The 26002-nt window shown below is 38.3% G+C and overlaps 1 long non-coding RNA gene across 1 annotated transcript in view; it reads right to left on the reverse strand.

The window, feature by feature from the left end:
• The window catches only part of LOC132115754 (uncharacterized), a 37886-nt gene extending 19342 nt beyond the window's left edge, over window positions 1-18544 (reverse strand). The window contains exon 1 of the long non-coding RNA XR_009425557.1: window positions 18463-18544. This is a non-coding gene — a long non-coding RNA (uncharacterized LOC132115754). The remainder of the gene's footprint in view (window positions 1-18462) is intronic.
• Between the last annotated feature and the right edge of the window lie 7458 nt (window positions 18545-26002).

Raw genomic sequence — 26002 nt, forward strand, 5'->3', positions numbered from 1 at the left:
AGCCATCTCGCTCATAATAAACAGAGTGCAAGTGAGCATACAGTGTGAGTTTAATTAGGCCGAAGCCATAGCACATGCTTTTCTCCAATGCTCTGATGGAGAATGTTTATGCTTTGAAAATCTGCAAAAAGCAAATGCAATTACTGCATATAAACACAGGCTGCCCAGTTCAGGGAGTCATAGATTACAGGCTGCAGAGTGCTTTATTTTAACATTCATGAGATATTGACATTCAACCCAAGAGGATATGAAACATGTCACGTTCAATGAATTTTATTTTGCATTACATATCTGCTGCTGTCCAGTTTCTTTGACACGCCATGTGGTCTCTCTTTAAATGATGCAGTGCAGCACGGACAAAACAAAAAAATCTTTCACTGTTATTTTCTTAACAAAACTCAATGCTTCTAGTCATATCGGAGCACTCCGTCTCTATGGATTATCGTTCAATGGGATTTTCCCAGCAGGCAGCAGGACACGCACTGAGCCGAAAGGTGCATGAGAGGAACAAGCAAGTTATTTGGCAATATTTCTAAGCACCCTTGATGTGATAACCATCACTCATTAAATGCACCATCCAGTATCGATCAGTCATAACCCACTTAAGGTGCAACGACTGCATTGCCAACCTGTTTTTCTGTCATCTATCAGATATCTAGTTTAAAAAATATTGAAATGTAGAGTATATTTAGAGCAGTTGCACTTTATTCCGCAAACATTTAGTGCTCAGAAATGATTCCCATCAAATGCTCTTGAATGTCACTCGAAGCTACAAGAGTGCAGAAAGCAACAGATCTCAAAGGTGTTTGTCTGTCTCAGATAACCACCACGACCAAGATCTCTTTTGAGCTGCAAAGACCTTCAGGCATGACAAGACATTTTCTGACCATCAGACTCCAAAGAAATTTGTCAAACTTTCATCATTATCAAAAGACACACATCTTGGTGAGTTGGTGTCATTAAGTTTTCTTTTTCTTTGAGGGCTACAGTGGGCTGTTTTGTTGCAGTGACCTTGTAGAGGGTGCTTGCTATGATGGCCACAGCATGATATCATCTTTTAACTTCTGAGGACAAATAAATACGGCAGCCCAATTAGAAAGGAACGTATGGTGAAGGGACGAGTATGGCTCACACAAATAAAAGCCACACACTGATTCCTTCATTCTTATCCTTGGGCTTTATGCATGCATCCCTCACCTCACTGAATCATCTGCTGTCAACTCACCTTCAAGAAAAAATGTAATTCAAAGGCAATTCATTACAGTTTTCAAGGTGGTGTGTCAAAGAAAAAGAAAGTCATGTCTTCCTGTGAGGGGATCATAGATCTTTCTAACAAGAGTGCGAACCCATCTTGCTCTAACGAAGCCGTTTCAGCTAAAAGCGGTTCAAATTTAGCTCTGATATGCTCCGAGGGCGGTTTTGAAAGCGGACCTCCATGACCAAATTTAATTGTGTCAGTAAAAAGTGTTATCGCATTAATGTGATTGTACATGGGCAATTGGTCATTTTATGAATCATTCCCCTGTGTAATTCGATTTGGAAATGTAATCACTTAATTGTATGCTTGACGTGCCGCCCATATGTTTTTGTTCTCTGATACTGGGTATCGATGCAGAGAAGTATATAGGAAGAGTTTAGTAAATATGTTTTTGCTAGTGCAGTGAGAAGTGGTTTAATCTTTAAGGGGAATTTCAGCCTCAATACAGTCCACCAGAGTGAAGACGTCCTGAGGGGCGATTTGGCCTGGTTTAGGCTGAACATAGATTTTCTCACCTGACAAGGAACTCGGGATGTTCCATATTGCTGAGATAAGCAAAAAGACAAATGAGGCTGTCCAGAGCAAGACTGAGAAACTAATTTCAGGGTTTAAAGAACTCATATTAGTCCAGTTTATTTTGACCTAAACGGCATATAGTGTAAGTTTAGTCAGCAAAACACAAGTAATCCAAACAACTACAGTCTACCAATTAACATCTTGTTAAATGAAAACTGTGTTGGTAATCAAAAAAAAATAAAAATCCATCCACGTTTTTAACATTAAACTATCACTTCTGGCAAAAATACAAGTACATAATCCATAATCTCCAGTGAAAAAAGTCCATCCTCCATTGTCCTCTCACATCAAATTCCACCAACATGTTTGTTCAGAACTGTTTTGGACTGTTTTCACTTGTAAAATCTCTGCATATTTCTCTCCTGATTCAGACGAGATGACTTTTTCACTGCAAGCAATATTATGGATATGGACCATTTTAGCTGGAAGCAACAGTTTGAAGTAAAAAATGTTTTAATGATGAATTTGTTTCTTACATAGCTTTTCACGTTACAAAGATTTTAATCGATCAATTTGAGTCGTGTGGATTATTGTGATGTTTTTAGCAGCTGTTTAGACTCATTCTGATGGCACCCATTCACTGCAAAGGATCGATTGGTGGTGAGCAAGTGATTTAATGCTGATTGAATCACTTGTAGAATAAACATTTCCTGATAATTTACTCACCCCCATGTCATACAAGATGTTCATGTGTTTCTTTATTCAGTCAAAAATAAATGTAGTTTTTTTGGGGAAAACCTTCCAGCATTTTTCCCTCCAACTTAAAAATTGTCATACTTTGTTGTTTTACCTTTTTTTGTAAAGGGTGTTAGAGCAAGTTACTGTAAGTTGAGCTAGTACAAGACAAGCATTTGTGGTTAAAAAGTATATTACATTTTTTTTTTTTTTTAGAAAGTGACTGATCATTTGGCTAGATAAGACCCTTATTTCTCTGTTGGGATCATGTAGAGCCCTTTGAAGCTGCATAGAAACTGAAGCAATTTGGACCTTTAATTGGCTCCCATTGAAGTCCACTATCTGGAGAAAAATTCTGGAATGTTTTTTTTTATTTTATTTTTTTGGAAACTTAAAGGGATAGTTTACCCAAAATATTCTGTCATTAATTAATCACCTTCATGTTGTTCCGAACCCGTAAGACCTTTGTTCATCTTCAGAACACAAGTTAAGATATTTTTGATGAAATTAGAGAGATCTCTCTGAGCCTCCACAGACAGCAAGGTTACTACCACGATCAAGGCACAGAAACATAGCAAGGACATTGGTAAAATAGTCCATGTGACATCAGTGTTTCAACCGCAATTTTACAAAGCTATACGAGAATACTTTTTGTGTGCAAAGAAAACAAAAATAACAACTTTATTCAACAATTCTTCTCCTCCACATCACTCTGTTGCCATTTTGGAGAGCACCACAACACATGCGCATGCTTTATTCTGCACGTAAACAACACATTATTTTCAAAGGAAATAATGTGCATGCATTGCGATTCTCTCCAAAATGCCACCAGAGTGATGCGGAGGACAAGATCTGTTGAATAAATGGGTTTGAAAGGGTTTGGAACAACATGAGGGTGAGTAATTAATTAAGAAGAAAAAAATATACTTTTTGGGTGAACTATCCCTTTAAATTTATTTTTAACTGAAGAAAAAAAGACATGAACGTCATCTTGCATGGCATGGGGTGGAGTAAATTATCAGAGAATGTTTATTCTGAAAGTAAACTAAACTAATGATAATGAAATCGAGACAAAAAAACAGATAATTAAGTAAAAAAATGCATAAGTGAACTTTTTTATCTATAATCACAGTGAATAAAAATGTGCATCATGTTTTTATTACTCTAAATGGTCCTGAAAAAGACTGATAATGTTTCTTGCTTTTCACACACTCATGTTCTCTAATACTGGATCTGTAATTTTGGGTATTATTTCCTCCTCACAGATCCAGACATGGTGGTTTCCTAGACAACACGAACAGATTCTTCCTCTGTCCTAATGTCTGTAGAAAGTAAAAAGAAAATTTAAGCAGTTTTTGTCGTGATTCTGATGAAATACTTATAAAACACAGCTTCCTCTCTGGCAGATTGCTTTCGGTTTCTCATTAAACCATAGAGGAGTGCAGTGGGCTGAGACAAGAACATTAAATGCATGATGGGTGCACACCAAAGTTAATGAGGAAGAGCACAGTCTCCCTGTGGCGTTCCCCTGGGGAGACAAAAAAAGAGCGTGTGCTTGTCCACGCTTTACCACAAGCTCCATTCAAGGTCACTCCTGTTCTAATTTTGATCACTGAAATTTCTCCAGCGTTAAGAACAGCACCTTTAGGTCACCTTTAGTTTACTTTCAGTGATAAATACTTGTAGTTTTGGTCTGTCCTTACTGTTAACCTGCAGTCCAGTGCATTACAGAGATGACTTATGTAAAGCTAATGACTCATCTGTAGAAAAATATGTTTCAAACGCAATTTTAAGAACGCCACTGTCGGCTGCATACCCACTGATTCACTTGGAGAAGTTCGGAGAAGTCTTAGGAGTCACAGCTCTCAATGTGCTATTGATTTCTATAGTTCTACTAAGAGCTATCATTTTTACTGGCTCTGGTATCTCTGGGTTGTTACTGGGCCGTATCGACTGTTATGGAACGTTAAATCAAGCCTAGTCCAATGCAAGAATGGAAGCCTTACAGATATCATGTTAGCAGTAGATCACACAGAAAACTGAAGTGTTAATAGAACTGCCAAACAATGTCAGTGATGTTCGGTCACAAATAAAACATTGAGCATTGGTGAAGCTACTCCCAGCAGGTTATAGGTGAAAAAAAGAAAAAGTTATGAGGTCATATTTCACTAAAAACAAAAACTGAACCTCACAAACGTATGTTACCTTACAAAACAGAAATTGAAACTTACTTTTTGGGCCAGTAATAAAATGCATTGTAAATAATATTTTTTTTTACTCCACTAATAATGAGAAACTTTTATTACCAAATCAACATATTAGAAAGATTTCTAAACAAAAATACTGTTTTACTGCATTTTTTTAAATCAAATAATGCATTGTTGGTAAGGGAAAAATAATGTATAATATATATATATATATATATATATATATATATATATATATATATATATATATATATATATATATATATATATATATATATAAAACATACAGCCAAATTTGGGTGAATAATATTTAATTGTTATTTATTTATTTATTTACTTATTTAGCATCTCAGTAATGATCATTTTTAGAGTAAAATGATCTTAAGTGCCATAAAAATAATGAAAAATGTATCTGTATCTGTATCTGAGGTGTTCATTTTATTTGTGAGTGAAATATGACAGGTATTTAATCATTGAGATTAATGTTATGTCAGGAATAGTTTAAACTTTTTATTAATTTCCCAAATTCAGGCCATAATCTTTGTCTGAAAATTTACTATATCCTCAAAATTTTGTCTACTATCTGCTTCACTTTTTCCCTACCTGCCTGGGATATAGTTTGCTTTGAGTTAATTAAGACACAGGCAAGCGTAACTAGTTATCAAATCACAAAGACAGAGTTGAATCATTCAGAATCTCGAAACACACGGGAAGCATCGGTCTTGAATTAGTTCAAGAGATGTCCTCAAGTTGCAAACAAGCGGTGTCACTCTTACAGGAAACAGGAAGAACTGCAACAAAAAGAGAAGATCATTAAATAATATTGGTATAATGTTTGAAGTGGAGTAAAAAGGAGAAAGATGTAAGAAAAAGATTAGAAGGACTTTCACACAAGCCTCTATGATTAGCAGCAAAGCAGATAGATTTAAGCTGTCTCTCAGACCCGTTACAACGATCTCGGAGGTCATCCGCTTGAAATCTCATGAAAGGCTTTTTGCTAAATGTCAAGAGCTTCATTTTCTGCATCATAATTTAGTGATAGCCTGACTGAACTGTAGAAAGTGAGAGAGCGACTCTGCGAATGTGATGTAAAGAAAACAAATACAGATAAAAAGGTATTAACAGACCTGCTGGAGTATTTGTTTCAGTGATATACGTTCCCCTAGCTGACATCATGCTTTTATCACATTTACTTTTATCTCAAAGTGCCTTCCACTCTCATCAGAAAGCATTACACAGTTTATAAAGCATCTAAACAATACGTGAGTGGAGTCTTCTGCAAAGAAACTCCATCTGAAGGTCACCTCTTCATTCTTGTTATAATCACTGTAATTTCTTCCCTTCAAAACAAAATATGACAAGAAATATTTCTAATCCTAATCCATTTTTCTTCACTGTCTAATCCTCTTTATTGCTAAATGGCCCTGGCCTTGGTTATGCTCCCTTAGGCTACAAGTGCTTTACATAATGTCCGAAAGTGTGCTTTAAGACAGTTGAAGGTCTTTTGCCAGCATGAAGACCAAGTCACCAGATAAAATAGTCAACAATTAGTCTTCATTTGCCAGAGAAGAACCTGATATGTGTCCCACACATTTTCTAGTTCATTAGTTTTTGTGTTAATCTGGTGATTTAAAGAACCTAGAAACCAATATATCATAAGTTTCTGCATGAACTCAAGACTTTTTATTTAGATTAGCCTGCTGGCTACTAAAAAAAAAAACAGTATAAACCAGCTGGTTTGCTGGTCTTAGCACTTAACCAACAGAAAGTCCAAAACCTCACTAAGATCAGTCTGACCAGGGTTGGAGACCATCTAATACCAGAAAACCCAGGTCTATGGCGGTTTAAGCAGATTTTTTTATCCTCCACTCAGATTCTCAGTTTTAACATTAACTAATGTTATAATGCTCACTTGTTTCCTTTTAGAAGCAGCACTCATCCTTTCTTCTTTGAAGTCAAAAAATAGGAAAAAATAAGTTATTTCATTTCTACAATTTCAACAGACTGGTTAGAAAATGATTTTAAAATGTCAGTGTTTTTCTGCATCTTCTATATAGTCTGCAGAGCCCTGGTTGAAAATCCTGGAGTTGGGAGTTTATGTATAATTTATGAGCACACTCAATTGATGTATTTATGTGCTCTTTTGTATAAAAATACAGTTCTTAAATTAAAAGCAGACAAAGAATTATGAAGGACGAAATCCAGAAGGCGAGAAAAAGGCTGAGAGATGAAGGGTGTGGTGGAAAACATATTTTCTGGAAACTCAAGTCTTACATCAAAGTTGTTCCATCGCCCTGAAAGGTCAATAGCTTCTGAGTGTAGTTGTGCAGACAGCGCCCGAGTACTGGAAACACGGGTTACGAGTGAGCCAATGACCTTTCTCTGCTTCCCTAGGAATCAGAAAACTGTGTTCAAACAGGAAGAACATGACTAAAGACGTGTAGGTGCACTGCAGGGCCAGCCAGAGGTCCTCAGGGACATCACGTTGACTGCCCAAGAACTGTCAGAGGTGCAAGAGTTCTACTGGATCTAGCCAGCTCAAGTACAGCTGTATTTCAAACATGAAATGTTTTGTGTTGCTAAACATGTTCAGGCGATGGTGCAAAGCTTGATTTGTTTTGTTCTGTTTTTGTTTTTTCATATTTATCGATTTCTAGGGAGAAAGGATGGGTGCTTTCTCTAAAGGAAGCACGTGAGAGATTGATATTCAAGATGGGTTACATTAAGTTACTCTTATGAAGGTTAAAAAACTGCATACTGAAAGAAAAGACAGTGCTCCAGTGAGGCAAAACCATCTCACTTTACTTTGTAAGGTCAAATCAGAACAAAAGATCTCGGCAAAAGGTCAGATCCTAACAGAACAGCTCTGTGGGGGATACACAGATATGCATTTCATGTAGGGTATAATCTACTGTACCTATAGGGCGATGAACATTTACATATTCCAGGGTGTTACAAAGCAAGGCAGCCAATTCAATTTGATCTTGTCTGTAATCACGATATGGTCATAAGAGTATGACATCACCACACAATTTGAGGTCGCTAAAGACCTTTATGCTCACCAGGACTACATTATTCGATCAAAAATACAGTGAATACAGTAATGCTGTGGAATATTATAAAAATATAAAATAAATGTTTTCTATTTGAATATATTTTACAATGTTATTAATTCCTTTGATTGCAGAGGTGAATTTTCAGTAGCCATTATTCCAGTCTTCAGTCTCCCATTAAATATATTAATTATTTGATCAATAGAAAGTTAAAAAGGACAGTATTTATTTGTTGTTGTTTTTTTTTGTAACATAATAAATATCATTACTGTCACTTATAAACCATTCTGAATGCATCCTTGCTGAATAAAAGTATTCTGACCCCAGTAGTGTATTTATAGATTGGTTTGTTATTGTGGTACATGAACTATTTCAGATAAACCTTTATCAGATGGAATGTAAAAACCAACAGCAGTTGTTCATTTTTCATTTCGTCCTCTCTAAATAGGTGGTTCTTTCCTGAAAAAGCTTAAATGTAAACTAGACCTTTTTCTGTTCAGGTCTATTTTTGTCTCCCTGGTCTACTTTGCAGCTAATTCTGGTCGAGAACAACCCATTTAACGGAAAAAGAATTATTATATTTGCAGAAAAATTCTACATTTGTATCTTAAAATACAAATTTCAATCCATTAAAATGTCTAGTTGATGCTACATGGAGGATAAAGGAATAGTTTATCCCAAAAAAACTCACTTTCTGTCATCTGGTGATGCTTTTATGGTATCCTTTTACAACATAAATACTCAAGCATTCATCAAATTAATTGAAATCGGACAGGTAATGACACAATTTAAATTTTTAGATGAACTATCCCTTTAAGCAGCAGTCTGTTAATACTGATTTTGAGTCCCAAATCAAAAACATATTGATGGATGGAGTGTAAACCGAGGAGAACAGAAACGCGTGATCATTACTTGACTGTAACAGCCATGAAAGGAAGTGAATAGAGAGATGGTTTAATCATCAAATAAACACAAAGCTCATCTGAATTGACAGTGACAAACACAGATTTCACATGCAATGCACACACACAAACACACAAGGGAAAACAGACTCCACACACAGTCACAAATGCTTCTAATATCAGCCCAAATAATAGGGCTTCAGGGACCTTGTTATCCTGTGCTTTTCTCATCCACAGCACATAAGCAGGCATCTCCATAGCTCAGCTCTGAGGCATCTCTCTGATGAAGAGGATGACACCTGTCTGATGCCACATCAACACAAACACACACGGTTATAAACTGAAAAGATATCCCAGTAATTGGCAAGCAACATAATAAGGCAAACATTTCTCCTTCCATAATCACTTTTGCCTGTTGAAACCCTTATTGCACAATGTACACTGTAATGGAGGAACAGGACAACATGTATCAGTATGGGAAATAAAACTCAACAGTTGGCCATTTTAACATTTTAAAACTGTTTTGTTTTTGTTTTTTGTAGAAGCCTGGTAGTTTCTTAACACATGCATTATGAAAATTATGTTAAGCCAATCAATTTGCTGTTTTCCGAAAACTGTACAGTATGTGTGCAGTATGCATCAGATGTGTGGATAACTTCACAAAGGTACCACAGATTCTCTTCCCCTCTTACGAGACAGAAGATAAAGAAATAAAATGAGTTCACGGAGGCAATTTAAAGCACACAGATCATTTAAAAGCACATTCTATACTTTAATGTTCATTAACAAGCTCAGCCTGCCCCTTAAAATGACACAAATCTTTTAAAGAGCTTCAAGTCACACAGAATGTTGTCATCTGCTAGCTTGTGCTCGACATAACTTTTGTGTAACAGAGATGGAATTGCACCACTGAGACCAGACTGAAGGACTTTTGGTGGTAAAAGCTTTACTGCAGACTGCAGTGACCTTCAAACACATTTTCCAGCAATGACTAAGGCTGAGGATTTCGAAAAGGCAAAAGCTTCATTTGTGAACATTAAATAAATGTATATAATGAATGTCAAATTGATTGTTATACATTTATTTGAAAAAAAAAAAAATGATCCAGACGTTATCTACACAGGTTTTGTAAGTGTGAGCCATATTTTAATCCAGCAACAAATTAAAAAGAGTTACCAACACACTGCAAAATGAAGTTGATCAGAATTCAGCTTTTTGGGTTCATTAACTCTGGATGTGTTCAAATTAGATAGTCCTAATCTGTTTTTTCACACGATCTAATTAAGAGTGCAAATCTCAAATACAACACAGGACACAAAAGAAATCCTAGATAACACACAGGCAAGCCCAAAACCATAATCTCACACAAATGCTCTTTCATACAGAAATCAACACACACATAACTCTCAGTTCACTTACGAATGTGGTCTGCACTGCAGCATTAAGACAAATGGTAAAACTTATATACAGTGGTGTCATATTTAACCATGTTATTTGGTGTTTTTCCACTAGAATCACACTACTGTAAGAGTTATTTAAGGGTTATAAGGGGGTATGACTTGAATTAGGGGATTTTGCCGTATTTTAACAATACAATTTAAGAAAATAATTAGAGAGGAAGGCAAAGAGCGGGCCAAACACACAGAGATAATTTTCAAGAGACAGACCCCTCCACCCTTTGAGCAGATCTGTGCCAGTGGAGATTTAATGGATCCGCTAAACGCTGAGCTCGGAGCATCTGGCCAGTTTTAGGCAGCTCGTTATTCAGAAATCAATAGTGTAGAAGAAAGAAAAATCTAAAGGTTTTATCAGCCAACCTTATATCCGTTTGTTTTCAGAAGAAGCAGAAATTCCACTAAGGGAAAAAAAACTGCTGAGGCCTCACAAAGCATGACATAATTTCCTGAAATGACTGTCCTCTTTTAAAAGATTAGCGTTTAAAATGGATCCTAACAGCGTGTGAGTAATGAGCACTTTGATTTCCATTCGTCGAAGATGGAACTGGGTGCCGTATTTCTCTAATCAGCAGATGATTTTAATTTGTCTCAGCTCTCCTGCCATCTTCAGGACTAATACTCTGTTCCCCTGCTTTAAAACACTGTCATGCAAGAATAATCAGTGCAGGTTTTGCCATGGAGGTTTATAACACCCGGCTGGTGCTGGTACAGGTGCAGGAGCACCACCACTCGTAAACAGTAAATATAAAAAATACAAAATCTGAAACAACGTCATCCATCTTTGGAGAAACAGCACTGTACAATGCTTTGTGAGTTTGAGAGAGAAAAGCAGAAAGAAAGAGACACATTTTTGACAGTTAGATGTCTCCTCTGGGACAAACGTCTTGAAGAAGATACATACAACTCATTAAAAACAGCTCACCGCGTAGTCTTTGCAACATATCAGCATTGGATGGCATGCTTGTTATTTGTGGTAGACTCCACCTCAAATTACACACAAACCTGAGTTTGAGTGACAGCGTGGCTTCCTTAATGGGTGACACAGATTTACAGACAGCTTGTCAGACAGAAGAATCCACACATTTTTTGCACTGATCTGCTTTAGAAGAGCCTGGCAAGGGTACAATTATTCTAAAGCATTAAGGTATAATCTGAAATATAATTCAACAATAATACATGCAAGCAGAAAGATTCAGCATTTTTAGGTAAGATTAGCAAGATATTGCTGACTCAGTAAATGACAGAGGACAGGAAATGCTTTGCACTAATGTCGGTAGACAGACTTTAAAGTACATCTTATAGTGCAGACAGGCCCTGCCGATGTTGGACAGTGTACATACTGTATTTAGGCTATTTTGACATCGAGGCAGACAGATATGAATGTCTGCCAAAAATATGCAAGTTTATACAATTAAAACAACATCAACAAAAATAATATTTATTCATTCAGCAAGGATGCATTTAATTGATAAAAGGCGAAAAATAAATGCTGTCCTTTTAAGCTTTTATTAAATATTTTATATATATATTTCTTGAGCACCGAATCAGCATATTATAATGACTTCTGAGGAATCATGTGACAATAAAGACTGAAATAATGACTGCTTAAAAATCACCTTTGCATCAAAGGAATAAAATAAATTTTAAAATTATAAAAATTTAAAACAGATTTTTTTAAATTATTATTGTACTAGTTACATTTTACAATATTACTCTTTTTACTATATTTTTTAATCAAATGAATGCAGCTTTGGTAAGCAAAAGTGACTTCTATCAAAAACGGTGTCCAAACTTTTGAACGGCAATGTACATATTGATATATACATAAAGTATGCAAAAAAAAAACAAAAAAACTGAACCTAGAATCAGCTGTCAAACATACTGCACTTTCATCACTGCTTCACATTTTAGCAAAGAATCTTTTTGTGGCCCAGAAACTTTTGAGCTTTGATTGCAGAATAGTCTTTAAATGGCAAACTAATGGTACCACCAGGAACCATTTGTCAAAGTGCTAGAAGAACCATTTGTTAACAGCGTACAACAGAAGGAGGAAAACACTATATATACTCATAAACCTGGTTTATTTTTTCAGTCCAAGCTTTACAGTTTAGCCTATTAAAAAGACAAACATTGACTATAAAGATGCCAAAACCACATTAACCATCTATAACTGCATTTATACAGTACATACAGTTACTCAAGACAATGGAAATAGAAAGCCATTGCATTACTACTGCTTTCTCCATTTGTATTTTGCTTGACTAAGGGTTCTTAACCCCATAACTGTCACCGTCCCACCTGTGGGACGCTTGGCACTCTTTTTTGTTGTTGTCTTTTTCTCTATAAAATCTATTAGTAATCATCATAAATCATATATCATTTGAAAGCTTAGAAGCCCAAGATTCATCCTGTGAAAACCATTTTGAAATCGGACATTGCTTTACCATGGAAATGGTACTTTAAAATCTAATGGCTGTCACCTCCCCCTTAGTGGGCAGGGTCAAGTGTCATAAAACATTATGCATTACGGTCTTCTAGAACCAAAACTTTTTATAATCTTGGCAACAAACATATAATTGGAAAGGTCTGAGTCTCAGGATTTTTTGAGATAGAAGTAAAATTCACAGAGAAAACTAGAGAAAAATTCATTAAGCAAAATTCAAAATAGTTTTGATGACTCCCAGTGGCTGTGTGTGGTATGACGCCCTAAATAAAATCTCACAGGAACCTCAATTTTTTTCATATCAACTTCAAATTTATAACATAACTTATTTAGACACAAGGCTTTAATTTTATACCAATTTTAGAGTAAAACCTGTTATGCAAAATATTTATAATAAATAAAATATAATAAAATTAATATATCACATATTATTTATAGTACATTTAAACTTCTATAACTTTTTGATACTTCAATTTTTTGAAAAATTCTACTTTTGCCAACATCTGCTGATTTTCTTCTTTAAAAAGAGACCAACCTTATGTTTATATTCCAAAGTGTTCATAAATTACAGCAATTTTAGTTTGGATAGTGCACTTTAATGCCTATTTAAAAAATGGGGGGTGACAGTTAAAGCCAATTACTATCTGTAACGTTCTCTCTTGAGAAGACACACACAAACTGTCCCTCTTCCTCAACTACAGTATACAGATAGAAGCTGCATTGCTGGCCGCCTAAAGAAATGCATGTTACTGTGACGTAGTAACAGAAAGGAGAAATCTGTGTCAATGCAACAATAATTAGCTCTGAAGTGGCCCTGAGAATCTCTGAATTGGTTATTCTGCATAAATATACCTGATTCGCACAGCAATTGTCTTAACCAAGCCACCAAAACAAACAATGCATTTAAACGAGCATGTGTGAATAACGTCTCAAGGTTACAAATGTAACCCTGGTTCCTTGAAGGAACGAGACGCTGTGTCGAGCGCTTTGGGGAACTTCCCTGACGAGACCGACTCTGAATATCGTGTGCAATCTGTCCAACGGAAGGGCGTGATGTCACGGGCGGGGTGACATAGCGACCAGGTAGCTATAAAAGCACGTGCCGTGCAGCTGGCTTCAGCTTCGAGTAGGGAAGCAAGCGCCGGCAGGGGTGCCGGGAGTATGGCTCTGCGACGCAGCGTCTCGTTCTTTCAAGGAACCAGGGTTACATTCGTAACCTTGAGACGTTCCTTTTCAGGAACTCAAGCTGCGTCGAGCGCTTTGAGAAACGATGTGCCCATGCTGGCAGACTTCTAAATCCCTGCCTAGTGTGTATCCGAAGAGCACAGCTAAGGCGAGAGAACAGAAGAGCCCGGAGTGGCTCGCATATCAAGGTCATAAAATCTGACAAATGAAGAGGGCGTGGACCACCCCGCAGCGTTGCAGATGTCCAGGAGGGACACACCTGCTGAGAAGGCCTTAGAGGCCGCAATACCCCGAGTGGAGTGAGCCTTGGCTCCCAAAGGAAGGGGAAGACCAGAGGACTCATAGGAGACGTTGATAGCCTCGACTATCCAACGACATAGGGTCTGCTTGAAGGCAGGAGACTCCTTTTTAGGAGGACCGTGGCAAACAAGCAATTGGTCGGATTTTCTCCACAGGGCAGCTCTGTGGACATATGCGTCCAGTGCGAGTGCGTCCACTGGACATATACAATTTAACTTTTCCTGGTCTGGCTCCCGAAAGGGAGGAGGGCAGAAGGCCTGCAGTAGGATAGGTTGTGGTGTAACAGAGGGAACCTTCGGAACATAACCCGCTCGAGGGTATAAGAATGCTTTGGCCATACAGGGGCAAAGTCTAGGTAAGTAGGGGCCACCGAGGGGGCCTGAAGATCTCCAACTCTCTTTAGCGAGGTGATAGCCAGTAACAGGGCAGTTTTAAGCGTCAGATGTCTATCTGAGATGTCTTGTATTGGCTCGAATGGAGCTTTACAAAGAGCCTCTAAAACCACAACCAAATCCCAGGGGGGAACACGGGATCGTACTGGAGGTCTCAGCCTCAGTGCACCGCGGAGGAAACGTGTAACTAGGGGGTGTCTACCCACTGACTGATCATTGAAAGGGACATGGTAAGCAGCTATGGCCGCCACGTACACCTTTAAGGAGGAGTGGGTTAACCCTGCAGAGAGCCTTGCTTGTAGAAACTCCAGAACTGTACCAACTGGGCAGTTAACAGGGTCAAGCTGGCGGTCTCTGCACCATGTGGTGCATTTGTCAAAGTGCTAGAAGAACCATTTGTTAACAGCGTACAACAGAAGGAGGAAAACACTATATATACTCATAAACCTGGTTTATTTTTTCAGTCCAAGCTTTACAGTTTAGCCTATTAAAAAGACAAACATTGACTATAAAGATGCCAAAACCACATTAACCATCTATAACTGCATTTATACAGTACATACAGTTACTCAAGACAATGGAAATAGAAAGCCATTGCATTACTACTGCTTTCTCCATTTGTATTTTGCTTGACTAAGGGTTCTTAACCAAACCCAAATCTTTGACTCTTTCGACTGATGTGACCCAGCTCCCCCATATGTGCGAGAATGACATCTCGATGTCGAACTGCCATCTGCTCTGATTGAGCTAGAATCAACCAATCGTCGATATAATTTAGAATGCAGATGTCCTGCATACGGAGGGATACCAGAGCCGCATCTACACATTTCGTGAACATGCGGGATGAGAGTGCAAGGAACTTCGGTGGTGGATGACCGAACTGAATGCAGTAGCCTTTTTCTATTGTATGCAGGACCCAATGAGATACATTTGGCAGTAGTTTCCACGCTGCTAAATAATCTACTAAGGGAATCAGTCTCTTGAGAATGACCTCTGGTGTAAGAGGCCCCCGAAGGGGCGGCAAGCATCCCAGGTCTGCTTCGCTCGCGGGCAGAAACAACTGGGAGCAGCGCTCACTGGAGGCCGATGCACCCTGAAACTCTGGCAGGGTTGGCAGACCGACCTCCTGACCGCACTGAGGTGAGGCGGGCACCGTATAATGAGGTGGACCGCACTCTACCCCAGTAGGGGCTGCCCTCTGGAACCCTATGCCACTGGCGTCAGGATCTCTTTGTCGAGGTCTTCCGGGCCTCGATAACTGTTCTTAAATCAGGCTTAGATATGGAAGTCCCCGACTCACTCTGCTTTTGTGCTTCCCGATATGAGGAGCCGGCATGTGGCGTGGGCATCTCCCGCCCAGATGCACCACGAGATCGACGAGAGAGGAAATTCTGGAACGCCTGTTTACGTGCCTCCTGGAACCTGTCGACGAAAGTATTGACTGTGTCACCAAACAGGCCAGAAGCGGCCAATAAGGCTGCCATAGACTGCCCAATTACACGAGTGGTCTCTTTAGTGGCGCGGAGGGAGAGATCAGCGGTCCTTCTAAGCTCTTGAATATCATCAGACTTGATCCCCCTCCCCTCGTCGATATCTCCCAGCAGGTCGGCCTGATATGCTTGTAGGACCGCCATAGTATGAAGGCAAGCCCCAGCATGACCTGCTGCCACATAGCCTTTGCCCTCCAGCGAAGATGTAATTCTGAGAGGCTTGGTGGGCAACGTCGGAGCCTTTAGAGACGATGCCGACCCAGGCGACAGATAGCCCTCGAGCGACTGTTCAACCCGTGGCACCGCTCTATAACCCCGCTCTCCCAGCCCCATCACGTTGCCATAATATAGTGAATCGGGGCCGAAGAGGCGGGTCGAATATGGGTGATTCCACAATCTCGCAATTTCGTCGTGGAGATCGGGAAAAAATGGAAGGCTCCGATGTGGAGGTGGTTGCCTCGGCCGCAGAAAGCGTTCATCTAGCTTACTTTTCTGCGGCTCAGTATGTTTCTCAGCGGGCCATTCGATTTTTAATCTATCAACCGCGCGAGTAACCACCTCCAAAAGCTCCTCATATTGGGGCGACAGGGGTGGCGAATCCCCAGCAACAGTCTCCACATCAACCTCCTCGGAGGAAGAGAGGTGAAGAGCTGATCCCTCACCCTGGGGGAAGAAACCAACGAGCGTGCTTCCGAACCCAGGGTTTGGGCGCCGGATCTGGCAGATGAGGAAGAAGATAAGGACTGGCCCGTCTCCATTACCTCTGACAGATCCACCTGCGAACCCCACGAGTGCAGCAGCCGTTTTGCCTCGGCAGAAGCAGGACCAACACCCGGGGGGAATGCTGGTGAAGGCTCCCTCCTCGAAGAAAGCCCTCCAGGATCGAAGCGTCCGCATTGGCAATCGTTCACAATGCGGACAGTCGCCCCCCTCGAGAGCCGACTCAGTGTGCTTCGATCCCAGGCAAGCCACGCACAAACTGTGTGTATCCCCACCCGTAATGTAGCGAGGGCAGGGAGGAACACACAATCTATAACGTGGCTTAGCATCGCCCCTCACATGTTTGGTCTTTGCTTTTACTTTTGGTATATTGAGCTGTTCTAGCGATCTTTTTAATGCTTAAGAGACAGACAACAATAAATAGGAACAACAGGACAGACTTTTGACATGCACACACAGAGCGCTTGCTGACAGACGCGAAACTGAAGCCAGCTGCATGGCATGTGCTTTTATAGCTTCCTGGTCGCTACGTCACCCCGCCCGTGACGTCACGCCCTTCTGTTGGACAGATTGCACACAATATTCAGAGACGGTCTCGTCAGGGACGTTCCCCTAAGCGCTCGATGCAGCTCGAGTTCCTGAAAAGGAACTAGCACCATCAGCAATGCAAGCAAAATTACATTTAAAAAATCATAACAAATCATATTTAATGCAGCAAGAACAAGCATTTGTAGATTCAATGCTGAATTATAAACAGAAAAAAACCTTAAAAACCCAATTCAAGCAGCTTTCCTTGAGATCACTGGGTCCTGGAATAAAGATCTGCGGTTTTCATTTGCCATATGTAACAAGTATGATACAATTTCCTATATAAAAAAATTACTTCAATACATAGTCAAAACAACTTTAAAGTAGGAGTTGATTAAAAATTGTGAATCTGCTGTCCTTTAACACTACATACCTAACATTTACCATCAGCAACACACAGAAAAGATGAACTTCATGAACTCATGCCACCAAACTTCTGAAAGCAATTTATTACATCCCATTCTCTAACACAACATGACCCACTTTCCTCGGTAAACACACACACTGAATAATACACAGGGGAATGAGCTGTTTTCATATAATAATTTTGATTACTTCAAGGCCAGGCAGCTCTGTAATTGGTCCTATCGCTGTTCCGCCCTTCAGGGGTTTGACTGCTATTAACAAAACTGTGTAAATCTGTCCCTGACAATTACAATTTACAAAAACAAAGCAGTGGAAAGTTGTCTAGTCTAGTCTTATGAACTGTGTAAGGTACAGTATGTGGGGTGTTGGATAGGTATCGTCTTTTACTGTAGCTTTTTTGTTGTCCCACACACATCTCTGCAGCTTGCAATCTATGCCTGTAAAACCATGCTTAATAGAGGGAATAAATAAAAACCAACATCTTACAGAAGGAGACAAAAATAGAGAAACGTGCAGAGAGACTTTATGTGAGCATGCAGGTGGGAAACTCAAGATAATTAGGCTAGTCTTTTTAAAATATAGTCAAAGTTGTATGACATACAGACTTAAAAGTTCTCATTGAAGCATAGTTTTGAATAAAACAGAAAATAATCTCGCTTTGTCCTTTAGTTTTTTTTTTTACTAATTCGAGAACGAATGTTGTTTGAAAAAATGCTCATTGACTGCCAAACCTATAATATATTCTAATCAATAAACATTTCCGAGTATATCTCTATTGCACTTATGATACGATGGCACGTAAAATGAATCATCATGAATATATGTGATAATATATAAAAAGTCATCCTACCGTAAAATAATGTGAAGATAATGCATCTTACTGTTGAACTGTACTCACAAAAAGCACAAAACACACATACAGCGTTCGATTCACTAACAAATGACTCATCACTCGGTTCTTTTGATGAACCTTTTAAAAGCTACCGATTTGAATCAGTCAGACGAATCATTCAGTGAATTAACTCACTGAATCGGTCAGAGCGATTACTGAAGCAATATTTTTGGCGATGCCTCGAAATGAGCTAGCACTGAAAAAAATAGTAGTCTATATAAACATATTACAACAACAATTATTTATTATTATTATTAATTGTTTTTTATGTTATTATTGATTATAATTACAACAAATTACCTTTTTTCTTTGAAACCTGGCGGCATTCAACAAAAGCTGTCGATTGAGTTTAACTACTGAACCCGGAACATTCCTTTAAAGTAAATATCCAGCTTAATTCTCTTTAGTTCCACACAATCACACACGATTCACCAAAGTGGCAGGCAAAGCAGAGTAGGTGAGAGCTGATAGAGATGAATGGATGTTTTAATGGGTGCTGACATGACCACTGCACTGCCAGTGGCATTTCAGGAAAGGACAAGGCAAGCTACACACAGACACACACACACATATCCACAAACTCCCACTACCAGTGGGAAATTACACGTTGTCATTTCACATACATACAGGCGCTTTGCTCAAATCACACATTTGGAAATCAATTGCTAGAATTATTCAGCAGAGCAAGTGTACGAATCTATTTGAGACACACAGGATTGTTTGTCCTCTTGCTTTCAGTTCACCACAGCAATCATCAACCAACCTCACTGTTTGATTGTTTTCTGACTATGCAGCAAGTGAAACAGTGCAGCCTACAGGTCTTTGAAACTACTACATGCAGGTTTCCATATGTCCAGTCTAGCTTAGTGATCCAGCAGGCATTATAGATCACCCTTCTGCACACTATCACACAGAATGATCACATCCATCATATGAGACCTAGGCTGACCCTGAGCACTGAGCACTGGATTTATGTTCAAGGATTAATCAGCTGTCCTAACTGACCTATTGTTCACCAGAGAGCTTTCTGCACATTCCATTGTTTGCTATCTACAGATGAGGACGCTCAGCCAGTGAAAAAAAAAAAAAAAAGGAATGCTCTGTGATGCACGGCCAATGATCCCATCCGTTCCCATTTTTCACTCGCACGGAATTTTACGGAGCCAGGAAGAGGAAGGATAGACACACACGGGGAGCCCATGCAAATACTGCCACCGTGACTTGGAGAGTGTTACTGTTTTGCTCCAGTGCTGATAACAACAGTTTCCACCAGAGAGAGATTAATAAATCTGCTGGAAAGCAAAGGAATGTCGCAATGCGAGTTAGATGACTGGGATGAGACTCGGATTTAGCAGGTGTGCTGCGTTCGTGATGAAGCTCGCCGTCTAAATCCAGCAGTCCAATGCAGGGTCAGTGCGGCATAGCATTTGGACAGGAGATGAGTTTAGGCCTGTGGAATTGAGCTTACCACATGATTTTCTGATACAGACAGACTCATAATGAACAGAACAGAAAGAATGGATTTGTGGGATATTGAACCCTGGAGACATAAAAGGCAGTTTGGATAGAATTGAGACTTTCGGATCTGAAAGTCTGAAGCCAAGCCAGAGGACAACGAGTAAGGAATAGCCAAAAAGAGACAATTCATTTCGCTTCAGCTATTAATCACTTATTCTTTTCTGGAACTACTTGTGATTTTTATACAGTATAACCAATGATTAAACACCCATTGACTAAAAAGTATGCTCCTGGAAAGTTTGTATTTATGAGTTAGGAAGATGTTGTTAGGATGTCAGGTGCATTTATGCCAATTTGGTTCAAGCAAGATGGTGATGTACCCTTTCTACAAACATTTTTGAAAGATTTTTAAACATTATACAAAAAAAGAAAAAAAAAAAGAGAAAACTGTTTTTGCTTTTTATGTTTTCATTCAATGTATGAAGGTGCTGTAAATGTAATCATTACATTTAATGTTTAGAATATTGTATTTTGTCTGCTTGCTGGTCAGAGTCAATAGAGTCTCAAGTCTCTATGATATTTTAATTAATAGAAAGCACCACTGTAATTAGCACTGAATTATGATACAGAAGAATGCCTTTGTTTCTGCTACCAGGATGCGGTGACCATGAAAGACAGCAATATGCAATTTGAGTCAGTCCCAGTTTGCTTGGGTTGCATGCATGAAACTCCAAAAATGGGCCTTAGAAAATGGATGCATTTTCCCAGAAAATGCATTGATTTATCATATCAGTATTTTCTTAAAATCACTAATGTTCAAATATTTAGATCAGTAAGATTTCTGAAGGAAATTAATGCTTTCATTCAGCAAAGATGCATAATAAAAACTGACATTAAAGACTTTTATAATTTTACAAAGTATTTCTATTTTTTTAAACGTGGTTATTAATTTAAAATGTATATATTTTCTTAATTTTTAAATGCAATTAATCAAAGAATAAAATTAAATCCGTCCACAAAAATATTTAGCAGCACAACTCTTTTTACTGTATACCAATACAAATATTTTTAAATCTTACATTTGCATTAACATGCTCAAAACCACTCAAAAAGGTGTTTCTTTATAAAAACCACATCATAGTATTATATTTATTCATGAATTTTTCATGTAGAAATCATATCAGGATCCATTTTTACTTAAAAGGGCACATTTGTATGTCCTGTAAGTATATGCACAGATGGAATCTATGGGCTTTCTGTTTCCTGCACTGATTTGAGGGATGAGTTTCTGATTGATTTAAAAATGGCAAAATGAGATCACCACAATATTATTTGTATCTCAAAACATCAAATGAACAACACACAATGTATGTTTATTTACCACAAACCTTTCTGTTTCAAGAGCACACAGGCTATCATGGAGATGGATCCATCACAGAATATCATGCTTTTTCATATTCTGCACTGATCTCATCAATAAAGAAGTTCTGTATGTGTACTGTACGTGCTTTGGAAAGAAAATGCCCAAGAGTTGCATGCCATCGCCAGAAAACTGCAGGCAACTGTATAGATTTCAGATGTTCCATAACATTCAGCTGGATATAACGTGATATCAACTGAGTCTGTCCCTGCATACATCTGTCTGTTATTTTAGACAACATGTGAGGTTCTTCGGGCCATTCTGTGCTATTATAATTCATCCAGTATGCTTGCGTTTTAAAAAATGTCAACAAGTAATATGCTTCCCATTGATATTATGCTATTTTGAGGATTTTGTGCTTGGTTTGAGGTGAAACACTGTAGACTGCTCTATCATGAAAAACAAGACGAGTCCTATCTGTCCTCGTAGAAGAAAGCAAGGAGGGAACAAGAGATAGCAGCAGGTGGGAATGGAGAGCAGGTATATTTAAAGCATAAGGGATCAGGCCGGAACAGCAGGAAGGCCTTTGGCGATGTGCAATTCCTGAGTTATGGCAGCCACTTTTTTGATCATCAAGGTAAAGATACTGACTTTCGAGGGAGTCAGCACTCGCTTCTATGTCTTTCTTAGCGCTACGCGGAGCACTGATCATTTATATTGAGTGATAACTCACTGATAGGGCTTCATACATATATGCACTGTTATCAAAGTATGTTCTACCATCTCATTATTTATTAGTGTCTGATAAAATGCATACATCTAAATTCATTTATTGGGTTTAATTATTTATATACATAACAGTTATGTCTGATATTCAGTACAAATTGCTTAATAAATATTGTAACACTTCAAATTGTTTCACTTGCTCACTAATAGATCTTCTGCAGTGAATGGGTGCCGTCAGAATGAGAGTTCAAACAGCTGATAAAAACATCACAATAATCCACAATTAAGTGACACATCTCCAATCCAACATTAATGCCTTGTAAAGAGAAAATGCTGCTTCCTCTATGTATATTGCTTTCTCCAGTGAAAATGTCCTGTGTCTGAATCAGGAGAAAATGTCCTGTGTCTGAATCAGGAGAGAAATATGCACAGATCAAGCGAAACTTACCAGCGAAAACAGTCCAAAAAGCTCCAAAAAGAAGTAGTTATAAGTGGTTTAAAGTTAAGGGTCCTTAATAATGGATTTGTTTCTTACAAACACTCAGATTTTCACTTCACAAGACGTTAACTGATGGACTGGAGACATTTCCTTTACTTGTGGATTATTTTGACGTTTTCATAAGCTGTTTGGACTCTGATTCTGATGGCACCCATTCACTGCAGAAGATCCATTAGTAAACAAGCCATGTAATGCTAAATTTCTTCAATCTGAATCTGTTCATTTGTTATCTTAATATAGTCATTATACCATTTTTAATCTGCTATATCTATATTTAACGCATTCTCATCCCAAGGCGTCATATACTGACCCTTTTGACATTTCGTCAACATCCTACGCATATGGCACCCTCTAGCGTCAATATGAGACACAGATTATGGGTTAAGGTTAGGGTTAGGGTTAGGGTTAGGGTTAGGGTTAGGGTTAGACCGCTAGGAGGCGCCTTCTGGCCCATATTTATCTGCGTCTAATATTGACACAAGAGGGTGCCATGTGCGTAGGATGTTGACGAAATGTCAAAAGGGTCAGTATATGACGCCTTGGGATGAGAACGGTCTGCTATATTCATTACCTTTTTTTCTTTGGCAGCTTTTTATTTCCTCTCTGTAAAAATTATCCTCCTGGCTAAATAATAACAGAGGCTTATATCTTACCAAGCTTAAATTACAGCATTCATGTGTGCATTGGGACTCCCTCATCGTTCCTTTTTCATCTATTAGAGCCTACAGGCTAAATAAAAATGCAAATGAAGACATATTGTGCATTAGCAGGGACAGAGATGCGCTCACATAGTGTTAAGGTAATAGTTTCTAGAGAGGGAGAAAACTGGATAAACACTTTAATTGGTCTCTCTAAATGCTTTAAAAACATATCTACATTTACTAAAACACACCATCATTGCAATCGTCTCGTTAAAGTTGACCTCATACTGTGATTGATAAAATGAGTTATTTGCTGCATGCCCACTAAGAGCTGGTCAATAAAGCAAGCCATAAACTGAGATGATGAAAAAACAAGGTACTCACATCTGCACTGAAAATGTCATTTTAATCAGCAACATACAGTCAGTATATACAGTACAGACCAAAAGTTTATAGTTATAGTTATATAATATAATATAATATAATATAATATAATATAATATAATATAATATCAGCCTGAAATGCTGGGATAAGCTTCAGCTTCATTAGAATAGAATAGAATAGAATAGAATAGAATAGAATAGAATAGAATATGCTTTTAGCTTTAGACTCCAGAATAGGATTTAGCATCCTTATGACCTAGCAATTAAAAATATGCAGCATCACAATCTTGTATATAATTATTGTAGTTTATGTTGCAAAACTTTTATTTACAGATGACATGGCTATTTTTGAATGACCATCAGTGGAGAAAAAAGATTTCTCCCCGACTAATGGCACATCATCTATACAATCATATCCTTTATGGCCTCCAATCATTTGCAGTTTGTGATGAGAAGTTAATGGTGGATCCAATTTAGTTATTGTGCCTAAAGCAATCATGTACATATACATTTTATTAAATATATCACATCGCCTTGCTTCCAAAGCATTTGCTTATGTATACTTATATCAACTCAGGTAAGTAAAAATACTTCAAAAGAGAAATATATTTGCTTTAAGTTGTCAGTTTGAAGAGGGCAAGTAAGGAAAGAATGAGACTTGAAGTCAAAAAGATCTGGATGATGCAGAGGCTAAACCTGGAGGTGTTGAAAGAGGAATGGATCTAATGTGTGTTTGATATACCTGAGGCGATGTGTAAACCTCAGGGTAGCACACGGTGTGAAGTGGAGGATGCATCAACGCAAATAACTCTTCAAATCTGAGCTGAGTCTGTAGCCTCGCTCTCCCAGGCCCAAAACTGTCTGTTACTGTTAATGCAAACAGCCAATACGGTTAAATCTTCCCGTTCTAAAATAAACAGCCCGGGCATCACAACACATCTCAAAAATGTAGACACAGCATTGCTCAGCCTGCCCTCATCATCAGGGTATACAGACATACCCACACAAAAACACATTAAATATTAATGCCATTATTGGAAAGAGAGAAACACACTTAATGGACAATACAGGGCGGTTTGAATGATTCATTAAGTATGTGTTAGTGTTCTTGTGCACATGCAGACAAACACTTTCTCTTTCTCTCTGGTTCTCTAAGTGGACTTGTTACCTGGAGCGGGGAACCCATCCTGGGGCTCGTAGAAGAAAGTTTGGTGGTGCTTTTACAAAGGTTTATCACAAAAAGTTCAGTTTCAATATGCAATATGAATGAAACTCAACATGAGATTGAGAGTCAGAAGACATGAAAGCGCATCCAACAAGCAGCGCCTCACTATGGGAGCATTATTCGGAGGTCTGGATCTGAGAGACCCTGAAAAGACCTCCAGAAAAACAGAAGGAGAGGGAAAAGCGGAGTACTTTTGTATTCTCTTCTTGTACTCGGACCAAACACTAGGGAGCTGTGCAATCCCGTTGTCTAATGTAGCACATCAAATTCAAGTCAGTAATGCAAGCTAAGCAGAACGCTCTGATCCCACAAGTCTGTTTTTTTCCTTTTCAATGTCAATGAGGTAGGTTTTAAAATGCAAGGGAAAAAAGACAAAAAATTGATTTTCAGAAGCAAATGTAATGACTTTAGTGAGGCTTCATCTGTGTTTATCAGCAAGAGGAATTCAGCAGAGTATATTTTAGCTGTTGCGGAATAGGGCGCAATACAACAATATATATTTTTTTGTAATAGGGTTTTTCAATTTATGAGTAAAATAAAGCCTTTGGTAAACTTTGGTAACTTGATGATACTTTTATGTTTTGTTCTACAATGTAAATTATGCACATCCATAAACAAAACACACATTTTGAAGCAGTTATGTTCATTTTTGATGAACGTTTTTAATAAGTAACTTGATAAGAATGTTTGGGTTCATAGAGTGTGTGCAGTTTACAATGTGGAACAAAAACGCAAAAGTAACGTCAAGTCATGTTTACCACAGGCTTTATTTTACTCATAAATTGAAAGAAAAAATGTTTTAAAACCCCATAGGAAAATCTCGGCAAATTACACTTCCTGTTTTTGACGTCATAGTTCCCTCACTCTATACTTAACATTTCTGCTGCTGGTTACCCACCAAATGTAACTTCCTCAAAGATGATGTCACTAAAGAACTGTTTTTTGTTATATTATAAAACTAACAGGGATTGAAATGAATATTGAGGACATATTTCCAAAGAAAGTGTTTTGTTTAAAACATTTCAAGATGTAAAAAGAGGAGAAAAACACCTGAAATGACTCCTAAAAAAAATGATGCATTTAGCAGACGCATTTATCCAAAGCGACTTATTACCTAAAATATATTCCCTGGGAATCAAACCCACAACCTTGCACTGCTAACGCGATGCTCTACCACTTGAGCCACAGGAACACTAAAGGGTTAA

The sequence above is a fragment of the Carassius carassius genome, chromosome 35, assembly GCF_963082965.1.
Source record: "Carassius carassius chromosome 35, fCarCar2.1, whole genome shotgun sequence".
Lineage (NCBI taxonomy): Eukaryota > Metazoa > Chordata > Actinopteri > Cypriniformes > Cyprinidae > Carassius > Carassius carassius.